Raw genomic sequence first — 13,651 nt, 5'->3', positions numbered from 1 at the left:
CAGCGAAGGACACTAAAAACACTAGAGTATCACAGAACATAAAACTAGCATTGAAAGTTAAAACATTGGAATTAAAGAAGACAATACAACATAAAACCGGGGCTATAGATCGCCAACAACTGAAGGTAGATCACCATACTAAGGTCCATGGGGACTTACATTACTTCTGCTACCTGCATGAACCCTAGCTGGATTTACACCATCCCCTCAGCTATTGGCGATTATCCTAAAATTTAGCCATTACTTAAAACAACAAATATTCTACGATTAAAAACTAGTAGTAGATTTAAATTGACTATGAGAGTATTGGACTTACGTACCCTCTCAGGAGGACAATAATTTTACAATACTTCAACCCCCTTTGAGGGTACAGCCACTAACAATCTAAGTTACTAATTTAAACTACCAGTCATTAAAATACAACTATCTACAGAACATATCAATTACAATTCAATAAGAAAATCAATTTCTTTTAAAAATCCAAGAATTAAATGAGTACTAACTGTGCTAAAAAGATCCTTCATTGTTTTGACATTGAAATATTTATCCCTTATGATGGAGAATTCAACACAGTCAAGCAGGATATGCTTGACCGTGGTTCTCTCATCACAAGGGATACAAAACGGAGGATCATCGCCTTTTAGTAAATAACTGTGGATGTAACGCGTATGGCCAATGCGACATCGTCGCATAATGACCTTTTCAAATCTGGACTGACAGCCCAAGTGAGTGTAACCAATATAAGGTTTTATGGCATGTAATTTATTTATTCCCACTTGGGTGTCCCACTTCTTTTGCATCAGATCACGAATGTAAGTTCTAACGCTAGCTTTATAGTCACTGTATGGAATAAGAAGTGGTGTCACAGATTTGTTGAGTGCAGCCTTAGCAGCAAGATCGGCCATCACATTCCCAGAAATACCTACATGGCTGGGTAACCAACAAAAGACAATGTCGCACTGGCCAGTTGCAAGATCATTATACAATTCAATTATGTCAATTAAAAGTGGATGTTTACAAGACAAATTTTTAATAGCCTGAAGGCAAGAAAGAGAGTCTGAAAAGATTATATACTGTTTATGTTTAGGGTGTCTTTGAATATATCTTAGAGCTGTTAGTATGGCGCTTGCTTCAGCTGTAAAAATAGAACTGTTATCTGGTAATCTAGAAGATATTGTTCTGGATCCAATGACAGTGGCACAAGCCACTGCGCCACCGTCCTTGGACCCATCTGTAAATAAGGATTTATAATTGCCATATTTATGTTTCAATTGATTATATTCTTGTTTATATTGTAATTCATTAGTTTCTGATTTTTTAAATGTGGTCAGTGTTAGGTACACTTGAGGCCTGACCAACTGCCAAGGAGGAGAAGAAAAAAGACGGGAGGGAGCTATGTTCTCCAGCTTAATGCCGGCCGAAGAAAGAAATGGTTTAATTCTATGTCCTAGAGGCGGGACAAGGGAAGATTTCTTGTTGTATGAATCCTCATAAAGGGGATTGAAAACACAGTTATATGCAGATTTATTAGAGTATAATTTAGTAGTGTATTGTAAAGCTAATTTTATACGGCGCTGCTCAGATAGTTCATCAGCCTCAATGTAAAGGCTTTCAACAGGTGAAGTTCGAAAAGACCCAAGACAAAGTCTTTAACCTTGGTGATGGACAGAATCTAAAAGTTTTAGGTTGCTTTTGCATGCTCCACCATAGACTATGGAGCCAAAATCAAGCTTTGAACGGACCAGTGATCTGTAGAGGTTAAGGAGGGTAGCTTGGTCCCCTCCCCATTTTGAGTTGGAAACAACTTTTATTAAATCCATCGCCTTCAAGCATTTATTTTTTAAATATTTAATATGCGGAAGAAAAGTTAAATGGGAATCGAAAATTATACCCAAGAACTTAGCCTCCTTGACCACTTTGATAGGAGTGCCATTTAGAAACAGTTCTGGGTCCGTATGTGGCTTATATTTTCTACAGAAGTGTAGACAATTAGTTTTTGACTGAGAAAATTTAAAACCATTTTCGAGACACCATTTGTTTATTTTGTTTAAACATAACTGTAGCTGTCGTTCAATAGTGTTCAATATCAGTTATAAGATTATTGGTTTCCAAGTACCAAACTAATCGGTTATTGATCATGCGTTCCATGGTTTTGCAAACACAGCTAGTGAGTGAAATTGGTCGATAATTTGAAGCATCGGTATGATCACGTCCGGGTTTAGGAATTGGAATAATTATAGCCTCACACCATGAAGAAGGAAATTCACCAGATGTCCAAATAGTATCGAAGATGTTTAAAAGTGTCTCTAAACAGGATTCTGGCAAGTGTTTGAGGAGTTGATAATGTATGTTATCAGCTCCTGTAGCAGTATCGTGAGCTTGGTCAAGAGCTTCATGAAGCTCGTGAATAGAAAATAACTCATTATAGTCTTCCCCATTATCCGTGTTGAAATGAATAGGTTTCCTTTCTTCTTCTTGTTGATATTTTTGAAATTTAGGTACATAGTTAGAGGAGGAAGAGTGCTTAGTCAAAGTTGCACCTAATTCATTAGCAATATCTAAAGGAGCTGTTAATACTTCATTTTCCTTCTTAAGGTGGTGGATGCCAGGTTGAGAGCCTTTACCCTTGATGTTTTGGACCATATTCCATACCTTGGACATGGGCGTACGTGAATTGATTTTCGATACATAATTTTTCCAAGATTGACGTTTACGCCGAGCTTTTGCGTTTAAAATCTTAAATTTATTGAGATTATGGACCATAGGATGGCGACGGAAATAGTGCTCAGCTTTTTTCCGTGCCTTCCTTGCCTGTTTGCAGTGATCATCAAACCATGGTTTTCGTATGTGAGGAACAGCAGAGGACTTAGGGATACATTTATCAGCAATTATATTCATTTCATCCGAGAAACATTTTATGGGATCAGGCGTGCCCAAGAACAGCTCTGGTTTCAATTTGTTAGCACAAAGAGTGGCATACAATTGCCAGTCAGCTTTTTTAAAATTCCACCGTGACGATGGACGGACATCAGATGGGGACACAGGTTTAAAAATAGTCGGAAAATGGTCACTTCCACATAGATCATCATGGACGGACCATGTGAATTCACTCAATAATGTTGAATCTGTAAGAGACAGATCTAAACATGAATATGTACCTGTAGCAGGGTGCAGGTAGGTTTCAGAGTCATCATTAAAGATGCACAGGTCATTATCAGATATGTAATCTTCAATCACTTTTCCTTTTTGATTCATGGTTGAACTTCCCCATAAAGGATTGTGCCCATTTAGATCACCCATAATGATAAAGGGCTTAGGGAGCTGATCGCATAATTGTTGAAGTTCAAGCTTTTGAAGATTTAGAGAAGGAGGAAGATACAAGGAACAAAGTGTAAAGGTAATCTGCAAGGTAATACGAACGGCTACTGCTTGCAGGTTTGTGTTAAGGGGAACAGGACTATGGATGACGCCCTGTCGTACCAAAACAGAAGCTCCACCAGTAGCTTTATCACCCGGGGGAGAATAAGAATGAAAGGAATTATAGCGTCTGAAGTCAAATTTATCGGTATGTTTAAGGTAGGTTTCTTGTAAACAAATTGCTGATGGATTTATATCCTGAGTTAAGAGCTGCAGTTCATGAGAGTTATGTTTAAGTCCTCTGCAGTTCCACTGAAGAAGATTCGAATGGCTCATGGGGGATCTATAGGTGATCGTTCACGTGAACGCGAGGAGTAGTTAGTACTACCAGGACGTTCACAGGATGGGGTGATATCCATCTCGAGAGGGTCAAAAAAAGTTATGTAAGTCCACCGGTGTTTCAGTAGGAGTGGCAATCTTAGTTTTGATTTTCCTATGTTGTTTGTTCTTGTGGAGATTGGGCACATCATTTGTTGATTTTGTTGTACCTGATGGCTCAGGAGTTGGGGCACCCCGAGATGCTGAAGGAATGTCATGTTGTTGACTATCTGTCGACGTTGTTTGACTTTCTGACGATTTAGAAACAGACTGAGGGTGTTCCGAGTTTGTCCATGTCAAGTCAGTTTGACATTCTACGGATCTAGTAGAAGATGTGCGGGAGACAACTGCAGCATAAGTTTGTGGTGATGGAGGCGAACGGCTTGCAACAACCTTTTTAGCTTCCTGAAAGGAAATGTTGTTTTGACATTTTACTGTCAAAATATCTTTTTCATGGATCCACGAAGGACAAGATTTAGAAGAAGCGTCATGTGCACCCTTGCAATTTACACAGTTCAGTGCAGCCCTACAACCAGTGTTTTCATGATGACCTCCGCATCGAGAGCACGCAGAAGGACGATTGCAGAATTTAGAACCATGTCCAAATCTCTGACAATTGTAACACCGGAGTGGATTGGATACATACACATCCAATCCGATGTTGAAATAGCCAGCTTTAATGGATTTAGGTATATCAGCCAGTGAAAATGTGAACAAATAGGTATTTGTTGGAATAGAAGCATCACCATCTCTTCTCATGAAACGTTTCACTGAGGTGACATGCTGTCCAGAAAGTTCTCTCAAGATTTCTTCCTCTGTCATTTCCGCTAGACAACGGGCTCTGTCGCGGATGATCCGTCGACTGGAATTTAGAGTTCTGTGCTCAGAAACTGCAACTTCAGTGTTTGCAAATGTAGAACATTTCAAAAGGTTGATAGCTTGCTGTCTCCGTGCACACTCAATTAAAAGAGAGCCGCCTCGGAGACGTGAAACATTCATCACCTCACCACAAATACCTTCGATTGCTTTGGAAATAGCAAACGGGTTGATTTTTAAAGGAAGACCATTCTTAGATTCAACAACAATAAATCGTGCCCAAGAGTTAGAATTTGTTGCAAGAGAAACATCATCATCAGACGACAATATCTCGGCGTCCAAACGTCTCTTTTTTTCATTTCGAGTAGAACCAGAATGATTGCGAGCCATGATTATATCAAAGAGATTCGACAACCCTGCTCCCCACCCACCATGGAGTGTCAACAAGGACGGCATCTAATTGCATCGGGTCTCCAGAATGCAGACACCAGGGATACAGGGATGCTATACTCCAGCAAAGATGACATGAATAGCTATATTCGTTTATTAAGTGTATTGTCAGGCTGGTTCTGCCCATAACAATAACTTAAAAACATATAGAATTCAGCGGTCAACATCACTACATTGGCCCATGAGCCACCGCCTGCTGGCATAGGACTCTAGGCAATATAATATCTTGAAATAATTGGAGTTTCTAAAAGCCAAGATCAAATAACGTATCAAATATGTGCAATAATACCCACTATGCACAGTGCTTGGCATGACCAGCCGATTGGTAGAACCGGGCCCATCCTACCACCCGTCTAGGTGAAGTCAGGGCCAAAGTGGTGTGTTGAGCAATATGAACACTGGTCCTGCTCCCATGCCCTCAACCACCAGGATCCCCTCCTCCACCGACACAGGGCCGCAACCCACGGCAAACGGGTTGGTGGACCAAATATGCCCCCGGGTCCACAACGGGGGTGTCGGCGAGCTCTTAGCACTACCCAGGTGGCTCGCCACGGATGCCTAATCAAGAACAAGTATTAGCTTCAGTTGTCTATTTAAAAATGTTCCTTGAATGTAAAGTTTTTTCAATACATGTCGTGATTCACTTCGACTGAGACAAAAACAGCCAATGCGTCCACGCCAGCAGTCTAATGAGTCTCCCATACTGCACGTGAAATTGACAGCTTCACGCTTGACTTGTGAGTGACAGGTATCGACAGTGCATTGTCTTCAGATCATGGTGAATAACTTTCAGTATATCCCAATAAATTCAACTTCAATCTGACAAATATCACTTGATATATACTCACCCTAGTATGGGAAAACTAATCATCTCTCAAATTTTGAGGACGTATTATAGTTAATAAAATGGGTGTTATGTCGTGGACGTCAGGCAGGATGTGTGGGGAAATGTATAGTTGAGAGTTACGTGTGCATAGTTTCCAATGTCACCGCTTCACCTAGTCAATGTGCCACTGACACATGTAGCTGTCTGTCGTTCCAGTTTGGGCGCGACTATAGAAGACTGAGAGCTGAGGGCTTAGTTAGGACTGTGTTTCATTCCGCTCATTTGTTTCGACCAAAAAATAGCAACAATGTCACGAACAGGGAATTTCGTCGGGGTCTCTCGGTCCAGCCAAAGGAAAGCGCCTGTCACTGTCCCTTTCTGTCCAGATTTGCTAGGATGTACGTCACCAACGAAGACGGCTTCATCACGTCGCATGACCTCTTCCAATAGTACAAAGCCAGAGTGAACGGATGGACAACCGACAAGAACTTGCAGAAACTCACCGACAGATTCCAAGCCTTCACTTGTCAGTTCAAGGTGGTCGCCATCAACGCAGGCTTTGCCTACGTCCAAGCGTCAGTCTCAGGTTAGGTTCAGTCAAGCTTTGGGGGGAGGGGACGGGGATCTTTTGGCAGAGCCTTTGGGTTATACGTTGAGGGGGTACTCTACTCGTAGGTCAGTTCAGGAGAGAGAAAGGAGTGGGGTCACAGATTCAGGCCCGTTTTTTGCACCTGTCAGTACCAAAATTGGGAAAGGGCTTTTCGCATCTCGTAATTACAGGGCGGGGGAGGATGAGCATGGGTGCATTGGCCAGCTCATACCTATGAGTGAAGTAGAAGACAGGCTGCGGGAGTATGATAGGCATTTGTCTTTTCGGTTTATTTGACAAGCGTGGCATTTAAAGTACCGTTAGAACTGTTTTTCAAAAGTGTCTTCTTTTCCCAATTCTTGGGGCCAGTGCAAACACGGGCAAATGGAGAAAACTTCGATGCGAAGATCACAAGATCGACTCCGTGTGCAAAACCTGATTTGGCACTAACGTCATTTGCACGACGAATGGATGGGTTTGAGTGGGTTTTGCTAACGTTTTTTTCTAGTCGAAAGATAGGGATCATCTTTCGGATACATAGATGTATCATCAGAGAAAAATTATTGATTATGTTTGACAACTACTTTTTGTGAGGTTTCTTTTTCTACACAGTATACGTATCTTAAATGTTTATTTCAAAGGCTTACTAACATACAAATCATGCACAGAGTGCCATTTACAGCTCCCTCGCATAAATATATCACTATAACGTTTAAGTTTGTTTTGTCTTTTCTTTTGGAGCAGCAGGTCTTAGAGATGGTTGTGAAGGTGCTGAGTGATGATCTTGTCTCAGGCACTTGATTGGTTAGGTTGGAAGGCACAGTCAATTGACAGGGAGCAACTCCGAATATAAATCACTTAAACAAACACAAACCTACAGTGTCCCTCATTTGCTTGGAAAATGAATGCAGGAGTTTAAAAATCACTGCAATAGAATTCATTGCTATCAACATTAAAAGTGAATGGTCTAGAACCTCCCTCAGTTATGATTTAATGCAGCATTCACAAATTTTGTATTTGTACAACACACAGGCCTAGGCCTCCTAAATCGCCAGTTTCCAATTGTATTGGAACCCGTTTAACCGCATTTTTCGTCTGTTTGAATGAATGTGTAGAAGCTCCTTTCACTGGTATAAGGATTTTGGTCTGCATAACAATTTGTCCTGTGCAGTGTATAGAGTTTGTGTTGGAACTCGTTTAACTGCATTTTTCGTCTGTTTGAATGAATATTTAGAAGCTCCTTTCACTTGTACAAGAATTTTGGTCTGCATAACAATTTGTCCTGTGCAGTGTATAGAGTTTGAGAGACTATAGCACCTTTGCATGAATGACAACTGATTCTACTATCGACGGAAGTGAAGGAAAATGATGACAACTTTGAAAAGTTAAAAAGTAATCTTGAACTGACAGAGAAATGAAGACGGAGAAATCATCTGAGCATGCAACAATCGAAAGTAGTTTTAAATCTGAAAAGTAAAAGTTCAACAAATACGGGTGTGTTAATTACAACAAAACCACTGTGCTTTGGATCTGTCCTTTGTACTTAACAACAAGCACATGCTGCTCAGACAAAAGTGGTTAATGGCAGTTCATATTATGAAAACGGAAGTCTTTAATGTGCGTACATGCGAAAAAAACCAAAAAACAATGAAAACATTTATATACCGATTAATACCAGTATCATATGTATATTATGACATTTATAGTCCATTTATCGAGCGCATTGCTCCAATTGCCCTAATAACCAAAGCTGCTTGTTAGGTTAGACAGTTATAATCACCTTACTCCATCCCACCGGGTACCCTCATTCTGCTGGGTGACATGGTATGAATCTGATAAGTAACTTCTTGACACTCGCACTTTGTTATTGGGTCAGTATATATGTCCTTAACAAGATACTGGAACTTTACCATTAGCAAAGCAAAATGAGAAATGTTTAAGATATGAATGTGTACTCAATTTTAAAATCTGAGACAGTGATCGAATCTGACAGGGTGTCACCGTGTCTGTGCTTGACCTGTTACGACGGATTGGGCTTGCATAAGTCTCTAAGGCAATAAAAATATTTTGATTGATAATAAGAGACTGGCATTCTCAGATGCGGCGTCCGTTTACCTAGACTTACCCATTATACGGAGAGTATTACACATACTATTTAAGCTACAATTTGCACATACACGTTCATATTTCGCAAATACATTATGTCTCCCATATCATTATTTAGCTTTGTACCGTAACGACTTGAGCACGGGTAAAGTCAGGAGCAAATGTACAGGAGGCCGATTCTATTAATATGTGATATCTAGTGCTAGATGTTATTATAGTCCGTTATTGACTGTACACATCTTTCACTCTGGTTTGAAAAGTGGTAAGAAACACTACTTCTCAGTAAACCCAAGCACAGCCAAGACCTGAACTAAAGTATATCGTCACATAATTGGAATTAAGGAAGGGGTATAACTCCACTATGCTTCAATTTGGGCCATTTGTGTTACACATTAACACATGTTACTGATTTTTGTTCTTCATTACTTACCTGTTTTCCTCGGTAAGTGAGTGAGTTTAGTTTTACGCCGCACTCAGCAATATTCCAGCTATATGGCGGTGGTCTGTAAAGAATCGAATCTGTACCAGACAATCATCCAGTGATCAACAGCATGAGCATCGATCTACTTCTTGTAATTTATCTTTGTATTTTTTTTTCTATTCCTTTTCATTGTGTATGTTCTTCTAACCTTCAACTTTCCCTCTTCACAACGATGCCCAGATTTACGACATCCAACAAAATGCACTATAGTATCCTTCCTCTGGAGGAAATAATACTCACTCACTCGGCCACTGGCTTGTTTTGCACATGGTTCTGTTGCATAGCATTGTTTATATCATTGGTGGCTCTGGCGGAGCTTTCACACACTCACTAAACCACTCACTCATGCATTGGGTCAGTCACTGGTTTGTTAGCAGAACCTCCTGTTGCTGAGCACGATGTATGCCAATCAATCAGTCAATCAACTCACCTCACCTCACCTTATCTCACCTCACCTCACCTCATCTCACCTAACTCGACCACTGGTTTGCTGGAAGAGCACTATTTATGTCAGACGAGACTTTTAAGCTAATGATCTCTGAATATACATTATTATGTTAGCAACAAATAATCTCATTTAAAATGCAAAGGAGCCCCTGTGAATGAGGGATTTTAACCCGAGGCACATCTCTGACTTGCTTTATTCGGGGCTTTAGCACTGCAGGGAAGGCGAGGCCTATGTAAACTCTCGTGTGGGACTGTGAGACAGGCTGCACTGCTGACCCCAGCGGAAACACATCACACACTCGCTCACTCACTGGTTTGTTGCAGAGTACCTACCACCCATGTCGGTAGAAAAACATTCACTTTCTAACTCACTCATCCCTACAATTTTCAGAATGCATGTTGGCAGAAATAACCTTCACCCACTCAACCACTGTTTTTTCTTCAACAATGTTTGATGACTTGCGGAGACAACTCTAACTCACTCACTAATTTGACTCATATTATCGTACCCAAGCTGTGTAAATGTAGTAAATTGCTGATTGTGTATTTTCCCTCCCTCCCTCCCTCACTCACTCCCTCACTCCCTCACCCACTCACCCACCCACCCACTCGCTCACTCACTGGTACGTCTATCCCTTTGGTGTTCCATTGCCCAAACGTAGCCAGCTCTCGAGTGGCTTGAGGCCATTAACAGCATGACAGTCACGTGTTTCACTCCTCTCTTGCCGTATTAGTGTTGATCAGTCCTGTCGCCAAGGAAACCAACATATGACGACAGTGTTCATAGATCTGCAGATTTTCGACACTTCAAATTAAGTGTAAGACAAAATATGATGGATGTCAACAGTTTTATATGTATATGTATTTTGTCTGATATTGGAATACCAACTATAATATGCCTTTCAAGAACATGTTCAGATTAACATTTTATTATTTTGAAGTTCAATTCAATGTAATAACATGTCATCTTTATGTTCTGAAACATTTCACCTTCGTGAACCTTCGTGAAACATTTCACCTTCGTGAACCTTCGTGAAACATTTCACCTTCGTATCACCACATACACTTAAACTAGTTGGAATTCATGAACTATCGTAAGAGGTTAAAACTTCAATTATCAATTAGTTTAAGGTATAAATGAGGTGCGTTGGCCCCAGACCCACATCTGTGGGGCTTCCTCAGAAGGACATAGGTCCCTAGCAACCTGTGACTGTCATAACAGGCAACGTCTAGGTTCATACATTGACAAGACATTGTTATATCGGTGGGATATTCAACGTCAAACAATGGAAAGAACATGCGCTCTATATTTCTATGATTTTAATGATGTTTTTTAGGACATATGTGTCAAAAGACAATGAATTCTGATTTAACTCGGGGGATAGTTCTACACTGACTGATGTCGGGGTCGGGTGTTGGTGGGGGTGTCCTGAACCCTCCTGTTTGAATGCACCCAGTGTTTATCAAGGGGATAGTTCTACACTGACGGATGTCGGAGTCGGGTGTTGGTGGAGGTGTCCTGAACCCTCCTGTTTGAATAGACCCAGTGTATATCAGGGGGATACTTCTACACTGACGGATGTCGGAGTGGGGTGTTGGTGGAGGTGTCCTGAATGCTCCTGTTTCAATGCACCCAGTGTGTATCAGGGGGATAGTTCTACGCTGACGGATGTCGGGGTCGGGTGTTGGTGGGGGTGTCCTGAACCCTCCTCTTTGAATGCACCCAGTGTATCATGGGGGTAGATCTACACTGATGGATGTCGGATTGGGGTGTTGGTGGGGGTGTCCTGAACCCTCCTGTTTGAATGCACCCAGTGTATATCAGGGGGATACTTCTACACTGACGGATGTCGTTTTTCCATGTAGGAACAATAATCCTGAAGGAAAGCAATTCGTGAAAGCTAAACTATACTCATTGTTTTGCATAGTACATCATTGTGGAAGGCATGACGTATGACAACCGTGAGTATTGAAATGTTTCTATTCAACTCGAACTGTAGAAGGACCCTAACAGGTTGTCCATAGACATAAAATGTGCAAATAGTAAAACACAAATTCGGATTATGCTGAGTATGATTGGTATGTTGGTTAATACAGTTATGATAACTTTCATTCGCCACTAAAGGTGGAGATACTTCAGTTATATTTATTTCCATGATTAAGTCTTCAACATACCATGTGATATTTAGACCTGAGTTACACTAGGTGTGTTTTTATGTTGAGGTGTACGGTAAGGCATACTTGTAGACTGTCATCATTTCAAAAAAATGATATGCTCCCTATAGATCTACGGGAAAAGTATTATTTAGTTTCATACACTGCGACATCAAATAGAAATTAAATCCACATCAAAAGAAAGTACACTGTTTCCAGCAATTCTTGAAACAATGTTTGTGGAATCACGAACACAGTGCTACTCCTTCGGCTGTGATCGCTGTTCCGACCAATCAGAAGACACCAAGACAATGTGCCACTGACACCTGTAGCTGTCAGTCATTCCAATTTTGGCGCGACTATATAAGACTGAGAGGGCGGGCTGAGTTTCATTCCGCTCATTTGCTTCGACCAGAGAATAGCAACAATGTCACGAGCAAGTGAGTTTCGTCGGGGTCTCTCGGTCCAGCCAAAGGAAAGCGCCTGTCACTGTCCCTTCCTGTCTAGATTTGCTAGGATGTACGTCACCAACGAAGACGGCTTCATCACGTCGCATGACCTCTTCGAAGAGTACAAAGCCAGAGTGAACGGATGGACAACCGACAAGAAGTTGCAGAAACTCGCCGCCAGATTCCAAGCCTTCACTTGTCAGTTCAAGGTGGTCGCCATCAACGCAGGCTTTGCCTACGTCCGAGCTCCAGCCCGTGGGTATCGTATTTCTCAGGTTAGGTTCGGTAGAAATTTGGGGGGAGGGGACGGGGATCTTTTGGCAGAACCTTTGGGTTATTCGCTGAGGGGGTACTCTACTCGTAGGTCAGTTCAGGAGAGGGAAAGGAGGGGGGTCACAGATTCAGGCCCGTTCATTGCACCTGTCAGTACCAAAATTGGGAAAGGGCTTTTCGCATCTCGTAATTACAGGGCGGGGGAGGATGTGTGTGAGTGCATTGGCCAGCTCATACCTATGAGTGAAGTAGAAGACAGGTTGCGAGAGTATGATAGGCAAAATTTGTCTTTTCGGTTTATTTACGTGGAGGGGGCTCATGGTCATGAGGCAAGGGTTTTGGACGGCCATCGGAATTCTCAGGGTGATCGTATTCACCCTGATCAAAATTTGGGGGGTACCATGAACCACTCCTGGGAATCTCCAAATTGTAAGATTAGGCGGGATAATTTGGGGGGTCAGAGGGAGGGGGCACGGCGCTGGAAGTTCACGATGTGCACCATCACGGACGTCAGTACTGGTGCGGAACTTACGTGTAATTATGGTGACAACCGGCGCGGACTCGAAGCTTTTATGAGAGACTCCTAAGACTTCCCATGACGGCCCTTTTCAGGGCCACGGCTCTTTTAAGAGCTATCCATATATCCCAAAAGAAAACTTAAAGCATGATTTGGAAACTTACTGAGATTGAAAACAGATTGAAAGATGCATATGGCGATACATAGATTCACTAGCGTAAATTTCATAGTCAATAAAAGTCGGGGTTCAAATGGTTTATAAAGTGAGAAAAGACCTCAAAAATACCTTGGAAAATTGAAAAATTATTATCCTGTAAAACCTGGAGAAAAAATAATGAGTTAATGGCTTTTACTAAATAATACATATCATTTATGACAAACATTCGTTTTTCATGTATCCCCTCCACAGAAATGATTATTTGTAGGCACAAATCGAGAAACGACCCTCTCTATAACAAAATGTCCGCCTCACATCCATACTATATTGTTTGGAGAATATCAAACAGTAGGTTCCCTTGTTACACAAACACGATAAGTTGGATTAACAAGTGTTAACTTTCAGTTCAAATCATTGGATTGTCTGGTTCATTATTTACAATTACCCCTATACCTACGAGTCTGACTAATCCGGAAAAGGGTGATTAATTCAATTACACATATGCGTCATAAAGAAATGACCAGTGGCCGTTTGTAATTGTGTTTGGTTCTTCGCGTTGAAATATAAGAGGCAACAAAGTCCACCGAGACAACCAGATGAAGACCTCGGCGGTCTTGCACGCCTAAGACAGAAGCAAGAATGTCTGATTAT

This window comes from Haliotis asinina, chromosome 4 (assembly GCF_037392515.1).
Source record: "Haliotis asinina isolate JCU_RB_2024 chromosome 4, JCU_Hal_asi_v2, whole genome shotgun sequence".
Taxonomy (NCBI): Eukaryota; Metazoa; Mollusca; class Gastropoda; order Lepetellida; family Haliotidae; genus Haliotis; species Haliotis asinina.
The sequence above is the reverse complement of the archived record's forward strand: the minus strand, read 5'-3'. Positions refer to the sequence as shown.